This window comes from Anabrus simplex, chromosome 11, assembly GCF_040414725.1.
Source record: "Anabrus simplex isolate iqAnaSimp1 chromosome 11, ASM4041472v1, whole genome shotgun sequence".
In the NCBI taxonomy this organism is placed as follows: Eukaryota; Metazoa; Arthropoda; class Insecta; order Orthoptera; family Tettigoniidae; genus Anabrus; species Anabrus simplex.
The window spans coordinates 5,940,210-5,961,455 of NC_090275.1; positions in this window are offsets into that span (position 1 = coordinate 5,940,210).

Below are 21,246 nucleotides of genomic sequence, written 5' to 3' on the forward strand. Positions count from 1 at the left end.
CATCCTCGCAGACTTGCAGGTCGCGTATAGGCCGTCTACTAGAAAAAGACCTGCACCAGACCTCTCTGGGGGCCAAACACCTTCTGCCCAATTTCAATCTCGCTGTATGATTCATTAATGTGTACTGTAGGACTTCTCAAGTGTCGTAGGTTTGCCGGCAGATTTGGAGAGTTTTTATATTGAAAATCTCTCTGTTAAAGTTTGAATATCAAAGAAATTGAGAACTACTTTAACCTTAGCTTCTTCCACTATTTTATGGAGATCAGTAGGACCAGATGCTTTTGTGAGAACTGCAGGAGTGAAGTCTGAATCATAAGGAAGAAAGCATGACCACTGAAAAAAGCTGTTGCTCTGTACTTTGAAATAGCCAATTCGCAACTGGTTTTCCAGTTTCCACCAAATTGAAACAAGTGAATAGCACATTGTAAATTTGATATGTGGCCTTAAGTGCCACTGCCTTCTTTTGGTGGACTTGCTGAACCTAGTCCTGATGAAAATCTGCCATGTTTCCTGGTACCCTGTGCTTTATCTAATGAAAAATCTTATAAGATTGCCTCTTAGCACCTTTCTACTGATGTGGTTTCTTCACTAGTATGCGGAGTGATTTCACTTTGGTTCCTTTTTTTTTTTCTGTGTTAGATTTTTGGGAACCAGGCTATACATTTTCTTTATATTTTGGTGAAGTTGCCTAACTGAGGTGGTAGAGATGTGCTTGGTTCAGTTATGTAATTCCCACTCCAGAAATCAGAAAATTTAGAAGCAAGACTTGCACTTTTGAAGTGACTCACTGTATAATAAATATGAGTACCAGGTTAATTCCTAGGGAGCACTTCAAGTGGGAATGGAGCTATATTGCATAGTGCTGAGGTCACGCCATTTCCTTTGCGTTCTCATAGTCTTCATTGTCTCTATGGAAATGGCTATTTTTTTAATTTTTTTTTTACTAACCTTTTCATTCCAGTTAGGTACAGGATGTCTCTCTCCTGTATGACAAAAAGCAAAGATATGATAAGGAAGATAACAAAACTATGTTACATAATCTATATAGTTCACTGTCATTTTTCTATGGGGCATGTCCAGAAAATCTCTACACTGACCTTGAACGTGATCACTTTCACCTTCCCTTCAGGTTCATCTGGCAGTGGTATGCTGAGTCCTGTTCAACTAACTTTTGTTCTAAATTGAGCGTCCAGCAGTTCATTGGCTAGTGCTTATTTGAATGTCATGAACTGAATAAGTGATGTTGAATTCTCTGGAGTCAGGGTATAAATCTTGCACGCATGAGCGGTTTTTAAGTTTTCTCAAGTAAACATTATATGAATGCATTACACCTCGTACTATACCTGTTCCTTCCTTCCTTCCTTCCTTCCTTCCCTCCCACTCATTACTCATTGGATTGCACAGAAATGAGACCCTTAAGAACTTCTGTCATAATAATTAGTGGCTTGTGACGGTGAATGATTCTAGTTAAAACCTCCAGTGCTTTCTTAGGAAATGTAGTACCATATGCTTTTCTAGGAATTTGACATTTACTTTCAAATGTTGCTCATGACACTTAAAAGAAAGATGATAGGTTTATTTCCGTGCCCTGAATGTCTAGTTTGGAAATTTTATCGGTTGCAAACTATCGTTGGCTACTAGATCCAAGCAAAGAATACATTGTGGCGTGCCTGGTTATTCACAAGAATGTTAGTGAAACTTAGTTTTAGATCATTGTCTTGATATTTGAGTACATACCAGCGAGAGCTGAAGCAGATTTGGAAAAGGAGAGGTCGGATAGGATAGGTGAAAGTGAGGAGCCTGGCACAAGTAAGTGGAAGCAATGCCTGGACTCAGCTAAGGGCACCGTGGTCGCCAACCCACGCTTCAAAGTTCAGAGCCCCTGGGGTCCCTTTTAGTCGTCTCTTACGACAGGCAGGGGATACCATGAGTGTTATTCTACCGCCCCCACCCACAGGGGGTAATCAGTTGTTGAGAGGAAGTTAGATGAAAACCAGTGTGGTTTCAGACCACAGAGAGGCTGTCAGGATCAGATTTTCAGTATGCGCCAGGTAACTGAAAAATGCTACGAGAGGAATAGGCAGTTGTGTCTATGTTTCGTAGATCTAGAGAAAGCATATGACAGGGTACCAAGGGAAAAGATGTTTGCCATACTGGAGGACTATGGAATTAAAGGTAGATTATTAAAATTAATCAAAGGCATTTATGTTGACAATTGAGCTTCAGTGAGAGTTGATAGTAGAATGAGTTCTTGGTTCAGGGTACTTATAGGTGTTAGACAAGGCTGTAATCTTTCATCTTTCTTGTTCGTAGTTTACATGGATCATCTGCTGAAAGGTATAAAATGGCAGGGAGGGACTCAGTTAGGTGGAAATGTAGTAAGCAGTCTGGCCTACGGACGACTTGGTCTTAAGGGGAGCGAAAGCTGGGTGGACTCAGGATATCTTATTCATAAGTTAGAAGTAACAGACATGAAAGTAGCAAGAATTAAATCTGGTACAAACAGGTGGGAACAATGGTAGGAGGGTACTCGGAATGAGGAGATAATGCTAATTTAAGAATGAACTCGATGGATGAAGCTGTACGCGAAACCGGCTTCGGTAGTTGGGTCATGTGAGGCGAATGGAGGAGGATAGGTTACCTAGGAGAATAATGGACTCTGTTATGGAGGGTAAGGGAAGTATACGTAGACCAAGACGACGAAGGTTAGACTCAGTTTCTAGCGATTTAAATATAAGAGGTATAGAACTAAATGAGGCCACAACACTAGTTGCAAATCGAGGATTGTGGCGACGATTAGTAAATTCACAGAGGCTTGCAGTCTGAGCGCTGAAAGGCATACCAATCTATAATGATGTATGTACTGCCCTAAATGCAGATATGTGGTGAGTGAAGAGCCCTTGTTTGATGTGTCACTCAAAAATTAATCTGCGTGTTCTAATGACTTTGTAAATATCTGTGTATTATTTGATTTTGTCTTTGTTTCTCGGTCTGTATCCTTTCCCTGGTCCTGGCATTTACCTTATGATTCCTGCTTTTCTGGTCAAATATTAGTGTTCATTTCCATAGAGAGGAGAGATGGCGTGGGAGGACATCAGTAGACGAATAAGTTTGGATGGTGTCTTTAAAAGTAGGAAAGATCACAATATGAAGATAAAGTTGGAATTCAAGAGGCCAAATTGGGGCAAATATTCGTTTATAGGAAGGGGAGTTAGGGATTGGAATAACTTACCAAGGGAGATGTTCAATAAATTTCCAATTTCTTTGCAATCATTTAGGAAAAGGCTAGGAAAACAACAGATAGGGAATCTGCCACCTGCAGATCAGTAGTGATTGATTGATTGATTGATTGATAGATTGAGAGACACTCTGCCTTACTGACTGTATTGTAATGTTTTAGTTTTTGTGTTTGGAAATGCATTTTTGTTGTCGTTTCGTTGACTTTTGTTTCGACTCCGGTCTCCTGCATTGTTTCAGCGATGTACTTGAGTTGTTGGACCCATTTGATTTCGCCGTATCCCTCCCCCCCCCCCCCCGCAATTACGGGCGTTTTTGGGCTATCAGTCCATAGACTTGTTGATGCAGTTCTCCCTGCCACCCTACATTATGCTAACCCTTTCATTTAACTACTACATCTACTCTAATCTGTCTCGTTCATGGTCTACCCCTACTGTACCCTTCCCCTGAAAACCAGGTGAACAGGTCCTGACTGTCGGGCTGAGTGGCTCAGACGGTTGAGGCGCTTGTCCTCTAACCCCAACTTGGCAGGTTCGATCCTGGCTCAGTCCGGTGCTCAAATACGTCAGCATCGTGTCGGTAGATTTACTGGCACGTAAAAGAATTCTTACGGGACTGTATTCCGGCACCTCGCCGACTCCGTAAACCGTAAAAGTAGTTAGTGGAACGTAAAGACTATATCATCATTAATAATAATAAGACTTCTCCTGTTATTTTATTTCTTCTCGTCAAATTTCGCCAAATCGTCCTTTAACCTATTCGTTTCAATATCTGTTCATTTATGATTCGACCTACCCATCTCACCTTCAACATTATTCTGTAACACCACATTTCAAAAGCTTCTATTCTATTTTTTCTGAACTAATTATTGTCGATGTTTCTCTTCCATACAATGCCATGCTCCAGACGAAAGTCTTCAAACTCTATTTTATAATTCCTATATCATTGTTCGATTATTATTATTATTATTGTTGTTGTTGTGGAAAATTACTTGTCTGTGTCCTCACACCCATGCGGCCGGTCCTCAGAATCATAGCCTCGTTCCTCCTGTTTTGAAGTCCATGAGACACCACTTTCTGAATATCCTTTATCTGTCTGTTAGGTCATCAGCCCAGAGGCTGGTTGGATCCTCAAATAGCACCACCAAAGGCTATGCAGTTATAGGGAAACAGCAAAAACCAATGACAGACCCCAAATGAGGCGTACTAGGCAAGATGAGGAGTGAGGTAGTTTGCCATTGCTTTCCTCATTGGGCCTGAATGTGCCACTGCAGCACGACTGACCCTATGAGCAACACCTTTCTTAACACTCAGACACTTTGTGTTCCGAATGTCATTATTCAGCACCACCCGTACCCCAGCAACTTCCATATTGCCACGGCCATGGATGAGACTGGGACTTCAGTGGAAGCTACACTTTGCTCTGGCCTGTGCCAAGAGACGAATACAAACGTACTGCATCCATCAAGAAACGGCTACAGGCTGAATATCCTTTATATATGACTAAAATTTTAATAATGATTCTTTAGTCACGGTACTGTTACACCTTGAGCGATCGGCTTCCTGAAGGTGTAGAAATATTTATGAGCAGCTCCCGGACCAAATGTATTAGTAGCTTTTCATAATTCTCTGTGGACCTTGCATCTTGGAGAAGAAAATGGTGATCTGTAACAATTTCCAAACGGATTTTGTCAGGCTATTCATTGCAGCCCTTGGAAACAGATGCGGAAAACTCTTCTCAGTTTACCGCTTACAGACCGCAATAAAAATGATATAGGATTTAATATCAGCAGTGGTCGTTAGAAGCGGCTAAACCAAATGGTCGAGAAGAAAATGAACTCGGGAGGAGAATTATGAGCGTCTCATATATCTCAAGAGGAATCTTTTCAGAAGTCATAGCATTCTGACTGCTGAAGTCTCATGCTTGTCGAACTTGAAATGCATGTTCAGTGATTAACATGACTGAGTTTAACCCTTAATTCGTAAGATCAGCATGATTCGCGTAAGTAGTGTGGTGCGGCTCGAAACTACGCAAATACTGTCTGCAGTATTTTAGTAGCCCGATGGTATAAATCTCAGTTATTTCATAATTATTTAATGTGCAGCGCGCATATTACTATATTTTGATGAATGCAATGTTTTTACAGCTGTCTCTGGGCACAGGTCAATAGTAAAATGGGTAGCGTTACAAAAATGTTGCAAAGTTTGGGCTGGGAAGATTTGGGGGAAAAGAGACGAGCTGCTCGACTAAGTGGTATGTTCCGAGCTGTGAGGGGAGAGATGGCGTGGAATGACATTAGTAGACGAATGAATTTGAGTGATGTCTTTAAAAATAGGAAAGATTGCAATATTGAGATAACGCTGGAATTCAAGAGGACAAATTGGGGCAAATATTCGTTTATAGGAAGGGGAGTTATGGATTGGAATAACTTACCAAGGAAGATGTTCAATAAATTTTCAATTTCTTTGCAATAATTGAAGAAAAGGCTAGGAAAACAACAGATAGGAAATCTGCTACCTGGGCGGCTGCCTTAAATGCAGGTCCGCAGTGAGTGATTGACTGACAGAAATAGATTCAAGAGATCTATTGATTTTACAATTTTGTCTGTAAATGTTCAAAAGAGCCAACACATTGAGTCGACTTTCACTTGTTTACTGTCCATTTCCGTGTATTTTCTTTCGTAAAATTTTCATGGAGGGAGGGGTGTTAAGCCCCCTAGTAACCCCAAGTAGTGGGGGGTTAACACCCTCCCCCCCTTGGATACGCTTTTTGTTCTTAGTGAAATAATGTAAGCGGGTGGGATTGAAAGAAACTCATAAATTACGATGATATACAATAAACATTCGAAGGGATTTCACGTTGGGTGCTTTTGCATTCTGTTGAATTACACGACATTAATCTCAGTTGAGTCTGATTAACCGACTTTGTGATTCGTTAATGTAACACAAGTAATTTAGGTTCCTCATGTAAAATACTCGTGGGTTGACTGCAGAATACTAGATAAATTCCATGTTCATGCTCACTCTAAAATCTCTCTCTGTATAGAGTAGCGCGGGACGTTTTCTCTCGAGAACCCCAATATTTTTATTTGACGCCATCTAGACTGCCTGTCTCTCATAGTGCATTGGCACTGTTGGTGGCTACAATTACCCTATGCAGTGGCCTGCATGGTATGCACTAGCCAGCGTCTTGGTAGGTGTGCTAGGTACCAACTGATGAGTCAAGCCTAGCACACGAGGGCGAAACGCTGGCAACCAGGAATGAGTTAGCTGGAAAATTTATAATGTCCAATAACGGACCATTTATATTGGTATTAGTGTCGGACCCCTTCCATTTTTTTTTCTCTGATTAATGTTATATAGAGGATGGCAGCTGATGGCAGAGCTGTTGAGGATCCCACCAGCGGCATCGCTGACGGACTGAACATACAGAGTGTGGTTGTCTAGTTGTACTTCCTCTTGCGACAATAATCACCACCACCGCTGACGGAGCTCAACTGGATATTGGTAACCTTAAAAGAACTTAAAACGGTCTCATTCTTTGGCATTTATATGTCGAATACTCCCTCAAAACAAATTAATAGGGAGTTAGTTATGTCCTTAAAATGATGCACATTAAGTCACGGGAAGCATGTATAGGTCTAGTGTTACAGACTACAGATTAACTTTCACAAATTATTTTTGTCAGTTTAAACTACCGTTAAAAAATTAAGTTAAAAACTTTAAGAATCATACACCTATGAGATAGTTCTATACTTATATTGTGCTTGCTATAAAGAAGATTCTGTATCAGGGTGAAAGCAAGAAGATCGATAGGGAAAGGGAAGGAGTGGTGGAAGGGCGGCAGCTTCTTTTATAGCCAAAAGTGATGTATGTGAAGTAAGAGATATGGAGAAACCACCAACATAAGAATGGGAGAAGATGCAACTGACAGCTTAAAAGAAAATACGAGCAAACATATAGAAGATATAGAGTCTAAAACAAACATAAGGTTTAGAGTTGGAAGACGCATCGCCATGGCACTTTCGTTAAACGAATTGGTCGTAGGAAACGCCAAAGAACACATAAAAGCATTCGGCGTTATTCCAAGTGGGTCGCTTAATGCGTCATGGAGGTACTAACTTATGACAGCAGGTTAAAAGAAAATGTTGTAGGGCAGAATGTTATAGAAATGTCGTAGAGCACTGTAAGTTTAATGTTCCATGAATCTCCAAAAAGCTAATTGCTCAATTACTTTGGTAGACTGTAAAATATACGCAGTTGTAATATAACCATATCTTCTTTCTCCATGGATTTCCACTTCTTGCTATGTAGGGCATGTAATCACAATTCATCTCATGAGACATTTAAAGAAAGAGTAATTCGTTCATTCATTAGTCATTAATTTATCATTTCTATGTTATGTACGGCATGGCGTAAATTTGTGAATAATCAGTTATATGTTAAATTAACAGTATTACAAAGAGTATTGTATGGAAATATTAGATAAGCTTAATGAAGGAGTAAATGAACAGAATACATTACAGAGAATACCGGTAGTCAACCATTTAAAAATAAAATCATCATCAATGGCGGCTGTTAGAAATATTACTTCATTATCCTTCAGCAAATTATTTATTATTAATAATAGTATTATATTTACGAGGTCCAGAATGTCTACAATTCATGAGTCTTACCATTCCTTTGAGCATGCACTCACTTTTCTTTCATTTTTCTGTTTTTCAATTTGCTTTACGTCGCACCGACACAGATAGGTCTTATGGCGACGATGGTGTAGGCACGAAAGGCTTAGGGGTGGAAAGGTAGCGGTCGTGGCCTTAATTAAGGTACAGCCCCAGCATTTTCATGGTGTGAAAATGGCAAGCCACAGAAAACCATCTCGGAGCTGCCGATTGTGGTGTTCGAACCCGCTATCTCCCGGATGCATGCTAACAGCTGTGCGCCTCTAACCGCACGGCCATCTCGGCCGGTACAGTTTTCTTTCAATTTATCGAAACTCTTTCTCTCTCCTGTGGGTGGAGTCTGTAGCCGTGTACGGTAAGAGGCTACTAAGAGGGCAACAACCCTCGAGTCTTGTAAACCCACAAACACATTATCCATGATTCTATTCGTTCCCGTGTACTCGAGAAAATATACTTGTGCAATTGTTATTGCTATTAGTATTATTTGTGTTTGCTATTATAAGTCATGTAGGTGTATGTATATTCTTCTAGCGATTAAGAGTAAGAGAGGGCCTTGAGCCCAAACTTCGTCACAAATAAAGATATTATCTGTCTATTTATGTATCTAAGGTGAATGTATGAAAGGGCAAGGACACAGGCTAAGACTAGTGCAGGGGTGATTAACCATTTGCATTTTTATCCTGCCTGTAATAAGAGAATCGAAAATACTTTTATGGTCCACAGAAATCAGTTCGACGGACCGCATGAGACGATGGGCCACGGACAGAGAACACTAGTTCAACACTAGAAATACGTTCCCTAACCTTGACGAAATCTTGTAGATTTACGCGGGAGGGCATGTCTGCTCCGATCCTCCCAGTGATGAATGCCAGCCGTATAAACTTCACCTAGAGCTAAACATGCAGCAGCTCCGCAAATCCTGAAGCATCTGCTCTGATTTCACTTTAATAGGATCCTGTCAGGTCAGTCTCTGTGAGGTGTGGAGAAATAAACCAATGCTCTCAGGACATTCCATTTCAAAAAGAAATTGGAGAAAATCTCCTCGTGCATTCAGTGGCATTCTTCAGTACTAGCATACTTTATCACGTATTCTCTTCGACTTCCAAATGCATACATCAGGCATGCCGAACTCAGATGGGCTGTACTGTAGGGCTGCATTATAATATGAGCCACAAGGAAAAAAATCCATATGATATAATCAGTACCGTAATATCATCACAGTATTAATTTGTAGAAAATACATATTGTTTGTTGGTAAGAAAAACAACAATAACACAGATGCACGGTTTCTTCACGATATCTGACATCAATTTTATGGAGGAAATGATTGTAAAAATCTGGGTCATCATCCAGGTTGAATTTGTTCATCAAATTGGAATGGCATTTCACCACGACTACCTCCAACTGCATGTGGCCTGGAATGGCATTTGCACCACGACTACTTCCAACTGCATGTGGCCTGGAATGGCATTGCACCACGACTACCTCCAACTGCATGTGCCCTGGAATGAATCGTATTGCACCACGACTACCTCCAACTGCATGTGGCCTGGAATGAATCGTATTGCACCACGACTACTTCCAACTGCATGTGGCCTGGAATGGCATTTGCACCACGACTACTTCCAACTGCATGTGGCCTGGAATGGCATTTGCACCACGACTACTTCCAACTGCATGTGGCCTGGAATGGCATTTGCACCACGACTACCTCCAACTGCATGTGGCCTGGAATGGCATTGCACCACGACTACCTCCAACTGCATGTGGCCTGGAATGAATCGTATTGCACCACGACTACCTCCAACTGCATGTGGCCTGGAATGAATCGTATTGCACCACGACTACTTCCAACTGCATGTGGCCTGGAATGGCATTTGCACCACGACTACTTCCAACTGCATGTGGCCTGGAATGGCATTTGCACCACGACTACTTCCAACTGCATGTGGCCTGGAATGGCATTTGCACCACGACTACTTCCAACTGCATGTGGCCTGGAATGAATCGTATTGCACCACGACTACTTCCAACTGCATGTGGCCTGGAATGAATCGTATTGCACCACGACTACCTCCAACTGCATGTGGCCTGGAATGAATCGTATTGCACCACGACTACCTCCAACTGCATGTGGCCTGGAATGAATCGTATTGCACCACGACTACCTCCAACTGCATGCGGCATGGAATGGTATTGCACCACGACTACCTCCAACTGCACGTGGCATGGAATGGTATTGCACCACGACTACCTCCAACACTGCATGTGGCCTGGAATGGTATTGCACCACGACTACCTCCAACTGCATGTGGCCTGGAATGGTATTGCACCACGGCTACCTCCAACTGCATGTGGCCTGGAATGGTATTGCACCACGGCTACCTCCAACTGCATGTGGCCTGGAATGTCAGTTGAAGAAATATCTTGAAACAAAGAACATTTGACCTCCAAAGATTTCAAATCTTCTATTTCTATTTCATATTCCCTCTTCAGACATCGATTTTTGGAGCGTGCTTCTTGTAGGAAATGGATTTATTTTTACAAGTATTGTATGCTCTGAAGTCAAAAATTACGTTAAGCCTTCATTTTCTGTTATTTCCGAAATGGTAGATCTACCTTACATAGGGCGCGACTAAAAGGGGCTCCAGTGGCACTCAATTTGGAAGCGTGAGTTAGCGACCACGCAGTCCTTATCTGAGTCCTGGTATTACCACTTGTGCCATCTATCAAGTCTGACTTCTCTTGGCAAATTCTTGTTCTTTTCCGACCCGATACTTTTAGAGCATTTGACGCCTAGGGAGTCTTTCATTTTCACGCCCTTCGTGGCCCCTGTCTGCATTTATCGAAGTGTCGGACCCCTTCATCCTTTTATCTCTGGTTAGTGTTATATAGAGGATGGTTGCCTAGTTGTACTTCCTCTTAAAAAAGTAATCACCACTTCTACCTTACATTGGAAAGTTTAACTTGACCATTCATATTCGTTATAACCTCATCTCAAAATACCATCTGTTTTCGCATAACAAGCTGGCGCCGCGAGTTTGACACGTACAGTATGACGTACATGGTTCCTCAAAAGAATAATTTGGACAGTTTTTGCTCTGTACTATGCTCACGGAATCTGCGAAGTTAGGTCGTACATGACGTCATTGATGAGACGGTGGAGCCTCACCGTGCCAACGTGATGTTCGCTGCTCATTAGACCAGGCAGCTATGGTGCTGATTGTTTTCTCCGCCGCAGTCTCAATCCTGTATAGACAAAGTTCAAATATTCTGAGAGAATAACTATTGAAAATATTAAAATACATTCGCAAGTTTGTATCGTCTTAAAACATCTTATACGATTAGAGATTTCTAATTTATTCATAGAACAGCAGGTATATGATGTGATGTATAGTATGAAGGAAGTTCTCTTCAAATTTACACTTTGTTTCAATCTTGTACAGGTGTATAGGAAAATAAGTAGAGTTCATAGAACATGCTCTGTGTTATATAATGAAGTTGAATTAAGTCTGAGGATTGACACCATGTCAACCATTATTGAATAATACTTGAAGTGGGGCTTTTCTTGTAGTCGCAAATTAAGGCCAGACTGGTAGTGTGTGATGTTAAATGTAATGAACGTCGTCCCCGGCCTTACGCTACTTGACCTGTATCAAGTTGTTGTAAGTCTGACAAGTCATTACGGTTAATAATACGAACCAAATATGAAGTTTATAACTTGTAATATGCGGTAAGAAGGTAAATAATAATGTCATTTTCTTTACGTACCGCTAACTACTATTTTACGGCTTTCGGAGACGTCGATGTGCCGGAATTTAATCGTGCAACTAAATCTACCGACACGAGGCTGACGTATTTGAGCACCTTCAAGTTGAGGTCAGAAGGCCACTCAGCTCGGCTACAAAGGTAAAGAGTTCGACGTCTGTATTACAGGCGGATATTCGTATCGCGAGCTTAGACGAGCGTACATCATCAGTATCCACATCCATGAGTTGGAAATCATTTTCCACTGGGGCAGTACATGTGCTCGGCTGGGGTTCCAGTAGACCTCGGCCGCCTTAAGTTTCAGGCGCTCTTGTTACGCCTTTTGAAGTTCGCCATTGGTGATTTTGGACTTTCTATAATTCTGACAAGCCTCTATCCATTTAGATTATTTTGAAACCATGTATTATTGTGAATGCGTTGCGATATTTTATGAAAGAACGTCATTTTTCTTCGGACGAAAATTTTCTCAAATGTTCCTTCTTTGATTTCTGTTCGACGTATGCGTGTAGAACTTACGGAGACACCTCACACGTGTTAACTCCAGAACGACATTACCGCGCGGCATGGTGATTTAGTATCTAATGATGGCGGCACTATTGCACAGCAACATTGGACTCTTGTAGCTCGTAAAAGTGCGATATTCAACACAGTCGTTGCAAGCGTTGTCTAGAAATGCTTTCAATTTGAGCACTTACATGTTTCTGTAACACTCACTGGCCCAAGTACTGTCTAAGTAAAAAACAGAAACACTTTTCGTAGGGCGGGAGTGTGTGGGAGGGAGGCACCTCTCAGAGGAAGAACCAGTGGCTACCCTGTGTCCGATGTGGAGCAGTGACAACGCTTAATGAATACATTACGGTAACTTATTGTCCGTCTAATGGTGAGAAACACGCCCCAGTCCTCCCTTATCTCAAACCTGGACAAATCAATGATGAGACATACCGGGTTCTTAATTAAATATTACTAACGTTCCTAACTAACCATTGACAATTGAACTTAATGCGATTGCCTTGTATTTCATTAAACAGGCGTTGGGAGAATTAAAATAGTCCCACGGTTTCCTAAAACAAGATGAGAAGTGATTCGGAACCGGTCTGGCTCAAGTGCCTGGACAGTGCGATGAATAACAATGGGTGACAAATGTTCAGAATGAAGAAAATGTGAAACCCAAAAATCGGTTTCTGAAACAAACTTGTGAGAATTCTTGAGCAACCTCTCTAATGAATCTAATACGAAAATAATGGCAGATATTTGGACGTGTCTCAGTTACCTCCGCGTAATTCTAATGTAGCAGCTTGATCATTTGAGTGAACGCCTGGTTTGATATGCCTGCTTGTATCGTGGTGAAGGAGGTGACTGCAATTTCACGGTATAAAATATTGGGATTACCAATTGTCTTAAAATGAACGCACTGGCATACGATTAATTCATTTGAAAAAACATGGAATCGGGAGATAGTGGGTTCGAACCCTACTGTCGGCAGCCCTGCAGATGGTTTTCCGTGGTTTCCCATTTTCACACCAGGTAAATGCGGGGGCTGTACCTTAATTAAGGCCACGGCCGCTTTCTTCCCATTCCTAGACCTTTTCTATCCCATCGTCGCCATAAGACCTATCTGTGTCGGTGCGACGCATCATCTTCCGAATGCAAGCTCTCAGCTAGATGACCCAAACCGCGCAGCAAACTCGCTCGATGACAGTCTCAATACGGCACTAGAATTATTAAAATATACCTCACTACATTTACAAGGTATCGTCAAAAGAAAAAGAAAATTGTGAAAATGTTAATTTTATCTATAAGAAAATGACATGAATTGTCATGCATTATTATGAAACCATATTTTGTGTGGCGTCGGGATGGGTGGCTCAGCCGATTGAGGTGCTGGCCTGACCCCAACTTGACAGGTTCGATCCTGGCTCAGTCCGGTGATATTTGAAGGTCAGCCTCGTGTCAATAGATTTACTGGCACGTAAAAGAGCTCATGCAGGACTAAATTTCGGCACCTTGGCGTTTCCAAAAACCATAAAAGTAGTTAGTGGAACGTAAAGCCAATAACATTATTATTCTTCTTTGTCGTTTGGGCCTACTGACGACCACGGGCTCGTATCTTCTCGTTACTTGGGCCTTCTGTGTTCTCCTGTTCCAGTATTCTTTAATTTTCTGGCTGTGAGCCAGCTTTCTTTCCTTCGTCCCCGTGTTCTTTGTACCCATAAGTGACGCTGGAAAAATTCTCCCCTGGAAGGCTTGCCGAAACTGTGGTCGGGATCCTCAGTTGTTCCACATCCGATTTGACGGAAGAGATCCTCTTGTTCCTCTACCTGCCACAGCAAAGAAGTCCGCAGGTTAGGTGCTCATACAAGTAACGATGTCTTTCTGAAGTTTGTATAGTTCGTTATTTATTTTGTGTCACATATTTTGTATGGAAATGTGTCGATTCTCTCGCCTGTTGATTTGTGGTGCACCGTTATTGGAATAACTATTACTGAAGCGTATAAGAAATGGGTGGGAGGTAAATTCCTGGGAGGAAAGGCGACCACTCGATCTCGCATAGTGTCGAGTTTCCGGCTAGCGTAAACCTTTGAGTCCTCCAAGGTTCCTCATGGACTATGCATAGAGGTTACTGTGCTGTGTTCTCCTTTTGCTTGGTAACAATAACGACCCTGAAAGAAAGTTTCCCCTAAAGCACAGACCTTGCCCAGTACTTCCCCACGGGGCTGTGCCTGGCTCCGGTCTACAAGAGATGGTCGATATATACGGCTACGTAAGCTTTTGCATAAGGATTGACACAGTAGTTTGTTAGAGTGTGTTTGTATACTTTTGTATGAAATGGTTTCTTAAAGAGATGCTACTTTTATCGAAACATGTTTCGCTAAAGAAGCGACATAATATTCCGCCCCATAATTGTTCATAGCACCTAAAATTAAATGTATTTTAATGTTGACAACATTTCTGAGCAGACAAAGTAGGGGCCCCCATACTGCAAAAAACGTAAAATTAACAATTTCCTCAATTGTGCCGAAAGTTGAGGGGCTGAAGGGCCCGGAAAAGTTTCAAATTGTGAGTCTTCGATAGCTCTATCAAACTAAAAATCAAATTTCGAAAATTAGTTCCGGCCTAAATGCAGTGTTTCTTGTTTCTTTACTCGTTTTCATTTTAATTCAAATCCTAGCCAAATTAACTTATCTACTTAATTCTTCTGCAATGTATTCCTTGGTTCAATACCCTCAGGTATTTTTTGAAAAATATCTACACAACTGTAGTTATAATGGCTTAAGTGAAACTCTGCTTTGATTCACATTAGCGCTCATAGAGGTAGAAAAAGGTAAACTGCTAATCTAATCGAGCGCATAACGATGTTTATGAAAAGGATTGTATTAGGAATACATACAGAATATATTCTCATACTTCATTATATTTTATTCACCTAAAATTCGTAGCTCATATTCCTAAGATGTTTTCAGCATTGAGTTACTTGCCTGAAGGATTTTGTGGATTTTATTTTGTACTTCATAGTTTATGCCAACCTTAAAAGTAAATTATTTATTTTCCCTGTGCAGTGAGATTTTCGCGCATGTTATGCAACCGCCGCATTGAACACATTTAATTATGTATGTCGTTATGGAAGGAGAGCTTGAGATTTCGAACCTCAGACCCCTGACGCTGTAGCTCTCTACTGTGTTGTGACCCGTCTAATAATTAGCAAGTTACACTTGGCGAGAGGAAAACAAAGGCGTGTTGCCGAGGAATCCGAGAACACCGCACTTCGTCTCTCTATGTTTCTATGCGAATTGTGTCGCGGTGTAGGTGTGAAGCTTGGACAGCCCTGCTCAGCCATGCACAGAAGATATTAACCTTAATTGGCGGCGCTGGACGAGGACACTAAACCAGTGAACTGTGAAATTAATCCCATATTTTATTGTTTTAATGACTTTGGCCTGCACAGTGGACTACCTGCCTACTGATGATTGATCAATTTAGCTATTAGATTTCAAAAAATAAAATTCAACAGAGATTAATGTTTTTTAAACATGCTAGATTGCAAAGTTGAGTAATTTATACTTCGATAGGATGGGAATAATCTTTTTAAATGTGCCGTTGAGTAACCTTGAGAGCAACATGGATTCCGCTGTCATTTAAACTATTACACCACATCGCATTGCACTGTCCCGTGGTATGCGGGAGGTCGCGTTCTGCTGTGGAGCTCAGTGGCCTTCTGAGCACAACTTGGCAGGTTCGATCCTGGCTCACCCCGGTGCTCAAATACGTCAGCATCGTGTCAGTAGATTTACTGGCACGTAAAAGAACTCCTGTGGGATAAAATTCCGGCACCTCGGCGTCTCGAAAAATTGTAAAAGTATTTAGTGGGGCGTAAAAATAAATAATATTATTATTACGAGGGGCGTACCATATTGTATTACGCTCGTGTGGTTCGCATTTCACTTTTGACGGTGGTGACGTGTAACTAGTGTCTTGTTCCACCGTTCGGTAGCAACACACACACACACACACAGAGAGAGAAGCCAACGAATGCACTCGTCATTGCCAGTTCATAGCAACACTGTCAGCGTAGCAGCAGACAACATGGAAAGCACGGTAGCTCTTCTAGCTACCGTGATGGAAAGCAACCGTCAGGGACAGCGCTATACCACTTGGTTCCTATGGAAAGAAGGCGTGACCACTGCAGAAATTCATCGGTGCTTGGTGGCAGTCTGTGGAGAACATGCGCCCTCACGGAAAACAGTTTACAACTGGGTGGAAGGTTGGAAATCAGGGCTCATGGTAATGGAGCCATGTCTCATCATCAGTCGACTGGATCTTGATCATGGCGTTGGAAAAGTTCTCTGCACACGACCACACGCCTCTGCTTTTCGTCTGCAGACAAGAGTCTAGGCACCCACGTGGATGACACCTTCCCCAACTGTAAATGGCCGTGCACGATCCGCTGCAGGGTGTTTCGGCTAATTCCCGTGGCTGCCTCCATCTCCGTATATGTGATGCATTTGTTTCCTTGGATGGCCTGTTCGACCCGGGCAATGTTGGCTGGTGTTGACACTGCCACATTTTTCCATAACTGGTTCCCTTGCCCACCGACGTGCGCTCTGTTTTGCAACCTTCCACCCAGCTGTAAACTTTTCCGTGGCGGTGCATGCTCTCCACAGACTGCCACCAAGCGCCGATGAATTTCTGCAGTGGTCACGCCTTCTTTCCATAGGAACCAAGACGTATAGCGCTGTCCCTGACGGTTGCTTTCCATGTTGTCTGTTCCTACGCTGACAGTGTTGTTATGAACTGGCTATGACGAGTGCATTCGTTGGCCCCTGTGTGTGTGTTGCTACCAAACGTTGGAACAAGACACTAGTTACACGTCACCGCGGCTGACTTGATGCGTTGCTCTTTACCTGCCTTGACAATCGGACCCACGCACTGTAATCGGAGTAGTTTTATAGCTCGACACGTGGCGCTGGCGGCCTAAGTTTTTACGGTAGAAATGCCTATTCCTCTGTGGAAAAGATATTGACTTTGAATGCCGATTTTACGTAATTTAGAGGAATGAAGAATGTCACATAGGTTAATACTGTTAAAATGATTAATCGTAAAGACTACTTTAGTTGATATTTTCCAAAATAATATCGTGAAATGAAACTGCGAAGAGGTGGCGTAGTTCAGCTGACGTTCTGATATTGACTTCGATTACCGATTTATCTTAATTTAGAGGAATGAAGGAGTATGTTACATTGACTAATGCTGTTAAAACGATTCATCCTAAAAGCTATCTTCGTTGATATTTGCGAAAATAATGTCGTGAAATGAAACTGCGAAGAGATGGAGTAGTCCAAATGACATTTGTTAACTGTGAGGAATAATAGTGGGTAATTACTTTTATTATCCATATCATTTAGATACATAGCAGAACTTACCACAATACTTTTGTCTTCTGATGTTAATCTTGAGATTAAAAATCATTGTCCAATTAGACTCTGTCAGGAATGGGCCGTGGTCAAAACATGAAAGTATTATTTTTTGCTACTTAAATATTCGGTGTATGGATAATATAAATATTTTCACTCGAACGTGTTCAAATTTTAATTCCAATATATATAGTTTTAGATTACGTTTCATTCATATCTTACACTAGAATTTTCAATAAAAATTCAGTGAGAGAAAAGTGTTTTGAGTAAATACTTGGCAAACTGTTCATTGCACATCTTTACACGTTGTACTTACTGTCATAACAGTAATGGTTCCTACTTGTCAGTGTTTAAATGTTAAAGTTCAGTTTATCGTGGGAAAAAATGTGTTGTTTTGCTGTCATGTGGCAAATATGTCTCCACCTGAAGGATTATTCAATGAAAGAAAATTTAGGGGTTATAAATACCCGAAAACAGAAACAGAAAAATAAGTTGGAAGTGCGAATTCAAGGGTGGTTGTAAGGAACTATAATAGAAACTTAGGTATTTCAGTCATCGTTGTGCTTGTGATGTCATTTCTGCTTGAGCCATATCTCCACTTTATGCTAGCTGTGCTACAGTGAAACTGACATTTGAAATTGAGTCTGTAAGTAAATCTCAACAATTTCAAAATTCATCTGATTATTGTTTCATAGATTCCAACTTAGTGTTCTCAGTTTTGTGTCAGCTTGTTAGTTGTAGTGGGAGGCAATAAATTATTTCTGGAAAATGCAAACACTTTGAAGTGATTTCCTGAAATAATAGTTTCGTGTGGCTATGTCTAGCCGGGTGCAGCCCGATGATGTTGGGTGGCATCTGCCATGTGTAGGTAACTGCGCGTTATAATGGTGGAGGATTGTGTTATGTGTGATGTGTGAGTTTCAGAGATTTTGGAGACAGCCCAAGCACCCAATCCCCGTGCCAAGGGAATTAACCATTTAAGGTTGAAATCTCCGACCCGGCCGGGAATCGAACTCGGGACCCTCTGGACCAAAGGCCAGCACGCTAATCATTTAGCCATGGAGCGGGACATTTCCTGAAATGAAGGCTACAGATAACAGAAAAAGCAGAATTAGTGTTAGGGACAAAGTTATTGCGAGAAATTGCTTTGAGTCACTCCTTAGCTTTGTCCTGGCCTACCGAGCTCGATAGCTGCAGTCGCTTAAGTGCGGTCAGTATCCAGTATTCAGGAGATAGTGGGTTCGAACCCCACTGTCGGCAGTCCTGAGGATGGTTTTCCGTGGTTTCCCATTTTCACATCAGGCAAATGCTGGGGCTGTACCTTAATTAAGGTCACGGCCGCTTCCTTCCCACTCCTAGCCCTTTCCTGTCCCATCGTCGCCATAAGACCTATCTGTGTCGGTGCGACGTAAAACAACTTGCAAAAAAAAAAAAAAATGTCCTGGCCTACAGGAAATTCGTGAAATGATAGTGCCCTTTTAACGTGTTCGAAGTACAAAAAGGCACACATTAATACATGTTCTAATATTTCCAAACACAGTTAAAGGAAAACAAATCACTACACTACACAATAATAATAATAATAATAATAATAATAATAATAATAAAAGAATTAGCGCATAAATTAGAAATCTTATTTAGAACGAAGTTGCGGCGACAAATCACTTTGAGCCACTCATTACATTTGTTCTTGTTTGCAGAAAATTTCTGTTCGAAGTACAATAAAGGCGCATAAAAAATATCATATATTCTAAGATTTCATATTCCAAGATTTGTAAACACAATATTTAAAAACCAAATCACCACACTGCACAATAAAAAATAAACTAATTAGCGCATAACTATCAACTCTCAATAACAAGCCAACAAACACCTCATTGCGAACACGTTACCAACACTTACAACAGCAAAACAATATAAATGAAACTGGAAATGTGGTAATTTGCGGTATAGAGCTTCATGTCAGTGACTGAGGAGGCCAGCGCTCCAGCGGCATTATTGTGAAACTTTGTAATTACAGCTTTATGCTGGGCTTCACAAGCGATCGTCAAGGCCGGTAGAAGGACCGCAGCGAGGGATCCAGTCGGCCGTGACGTCACCACCCTCAAAAGTGAAATGTGAACCATACCAGGACGTACAAAAAGTAAAATGCAAAACAATAAAGTACGACCTTCGTATTATTATTATTATTATTATTATTATTATTATTATTATTATTATTATTATTATTATTATTCACTAAGGACTGCGAAATCTCAACTGTTTGTTTTCATCCTTTCTGAGTGTGCTTTCTTCCATGCATCAGAATTAACATGCTTCTGTCGAATTGGGTCTTCTTCATGATGGATTTGTCTAAGTTGGGTTTGACTGTTCCCGTGATTCTACAGTATTCTTTAAAAGATCCTTATCGATCTCCACCGACCAAGGAGTAATCGTTTTGAGACTTCTGAATTAGGATAACAAACATTTACAGATTCTTCCAGCTGTCAATCTGATGAGGTGAACGTAAACATTATCCTTATTTTCCGGATTACTCTTGATATCTTTTCGGTGCGGGTGTATATTTCTAAGTTGCTCCGAAGTCTGTAAACACCATCTTTGAGGTTGGGACCAAGAACTTTTCGGATAATCCTCCTTTCCTTAATTGCCTGTTTTTCAAGCAGGCTGAGTGTCGAAGTGTTAAAACATTCTACTACACATAATGCTTCAGGTCTTATTTTTCATTATTATTCCTTTTTCTTCTTTCTTTCTTAATCCGTTTACCCTCCAGGGTTGGTTTTCCATCGGATTCAACGAGGGATCCCATGTCTACCTCCTCAAGGGCAGTGTCCTGGATCGTGAGACATTTCTTCGGGTATACAAGTGGAGAGGAGGACCAGTATCTCTCCTAGGCAGCCTCCTTTGCTATGCAGGAAAGGGCCTTGAAGGGGCATGGGAAGATTGGAAGGGACAGACAAGGAAGCGGCCATGGCCTTTTGGTAGCTACCATCCCGGCATTTGCCTGGAGGAGAAGTGGAAAACCACGAAAACCACTTCGAAGATGGCTAAGGAGGGAATCGAACCCCCTCTGCTCAGTTGACCTCCCAAGGCTGAGTGGACCCCGTTCTAGCCCCCGTACTTCTTTTTCAAAAATTTCGTGGCAGAGCCGGGAATCGAACGCGGGCCTCCAGGGGTGGCAGCTTATCAGACTAACCACGACACCACAGAGGCGGATATTATTATTATTATTATTATTATTATTATTGCTCTGCTGATTGGTAAGTGTATTAGACTTGGGATCAGAATGTCCCCAGTTTGATTCCCTGTCAGGGCGGGGGTTTCAGCTACTTCTGGTTATCTCCTTCCGCTTGGGGCTGAGCGCTCGTGTTTGTTTTAATACACACAACACACTGCACTGCCAACCACGACGACAGTGAATATATTCCTGACAATAAGGTTTGATGATGTCAATGTTGCTCACTCGACTGAATAAGAGGCATTGACGATTGTGTTTTGTGCGCGAAAACCTTAAAACAGGCACAGGTTCAGTCTTACGCCAATAGATGATATTACGTGCAACGATCTAACCTCGAAGAATAAGAGGCATTTCATCTAGAAAAAATAAGAATGTGAATTTCCCGCCTTATCCACTAAATAGTCAAAATATAAGCA